The sequence below is a fragment of the Cynara cardunculus genome (genome assembly GCF_001531365.2).
Source record: "Cynara cardunculus var. scolymus isolate 2C chromosome LG 1, CcrdV1, whole genome shotgun sequence".
Taxonomy (NCBI): domain Eukaryota; kingdom Viridiplantae; phylum Streptophyta; class Magnoliopsida; order Asterales; family Asteraceae; genus Cynara; species Cynara cardunculus.
The window spans coordinates 1,336,611-1,338,527 of NC_037528.1; positions in this window are offsets into that span (position 1 = coordinate 1,336,611).

Sequence of the window (1,917 nt, forward strand, 5' to 3'; positions counted from 1 at the left end):
TTGGGTATCACATTGATGTCGTTTGTGTGGTCGATCGAAGATGTAACACAGTGGTATCACTATGCATCTTATATATGATTAGGTATCACARTGTCTCTTTTGTTTAACAGAGTCAATATTTTTATGTATCACAGTGGTATCACCGGAGGACGGTGGCCGGAGACCGAAGGACGGTGGCCGGAGGCTGGAGAACGGTGGCCGAAGAGAGGAGAGAGGAGAGTTTTAAAACCGGTCTCGATCCCAGCTGGGCCCAAATCGGTCCTACGTAAAAAAAATTCAATTTCTTATGCAATTTTTTTAAAGTTTTTCGTTAAAGAGTGTTATTCTTAATTTCTTATACAGTTGAAAATATGTAATTAGGTTAATTAAATATACTTAAAACCACGTTTTTTGCAATAATTGTGAACGGCTTATGAGTTGGTATTTTCCCTTATGTATCATATGACTTATATATACTAGAGTCTAGAGGTGATCATTTTCGGGCCAGGGCCCATCCATTTCCTCAATAATGGTTGTCCAATCCCGTATTTTTAGCGGGTCAGATGGGTCGGGTCTAACGGGTCGTCTCGCCCATGAACAACTCTAATATATACTGAATATAAGGTAAATAGAGACGATTAAATACACTTAAAAAATACGTTTTGTAATCAGTTTTCAATCAAATACACTTAAAAATTATAAATACATTTAAAGATAAATTTAAAATATTCTATTTATATCACACTCTTATTTTATTTAAAAAATCAATATAATTTTAATATTCTATATTTATGTAAGAATTAATCCAAATTGTGGCTTTTTAGTTGAAGTATGGGGAAGGATGAATTGAAGATACCGAGAGGAAGGCATACGATGCCAATGCTTACCGCTTAGAAAAAGCAACACCTTCGCATGCCTATTGCCTTCAACTATCAACACACACCATATCTGATTCTTTTTTTCTTAAATCCAATTTTTATATTTAATATAAATGAATAATTTTTTTTTAATTATAAGTCTAAAATAAAATAATATCTTATTGTAAATAATAATAAATTTTATATTAAGAAAAAAAAAACTAATACGTGTAATAAATCTAGATGAGTACTAATCGAATCTATATTTGGTTAGCGCATTAATCAAAATTATATTTAAATTTAAAAACTTAATCCCAGAAAAAAGAGAAGATTTGTTGCAAGTTGTTTAAATATTGTTGCTTTTTAGGCATATGTTTAACCTTTCATACGTCCTTTTGTCGTTATCCATCTTTCTCTACATAATAATTTCATCATTAGAAGTCGCAATGATAACAAGTTAATAACAACATATTCTTTTTATTAAAATATAAAAAAAATTAGGCTCGAAAAAAACAAAATAAAAAACCTAAAATTAATTTGTATTTTATTTTTAAATATTTTACAAAATCAAGAATATCTTTTTATAAATTGTATTTTATCATTAAATATGTATTATTTTTATTCTTAAAAAGCAACACATGAATGAGCTGATAAATTTATTTTTTACGAAAGTTATTAGCTTTTGAAACATAATCTCGTGACCAAAAAGTTGAAAATTATGACAAAAAAGGTTTGTTCATATGGACCCCCTTGTCTTTTGCCATTCTATGGTACCAAAACATAAGTTGATTTTTTTTTTTGTCAAAGCATTTAATTAAATATATCTGATAGTTTTTTTTTAACATATGAACGGTAAGATTTAGAATGTGTAAACCGTAACAAAATATGGTGCAGTACGGTTTATGCGGTTTGCATTTATCTCACTTTATGCATATAATTTAATAATTATATGTTTAAAAATACATTATAAAATCAAAGATAAAGTGACCGTAGTCCAAAAAATAAAGAGTTTCAACATATTGCATAATTAAAAGAGTCTTAAGAAGTAGAAAAATAAACTTCAAACTAAATTGGACGTAAA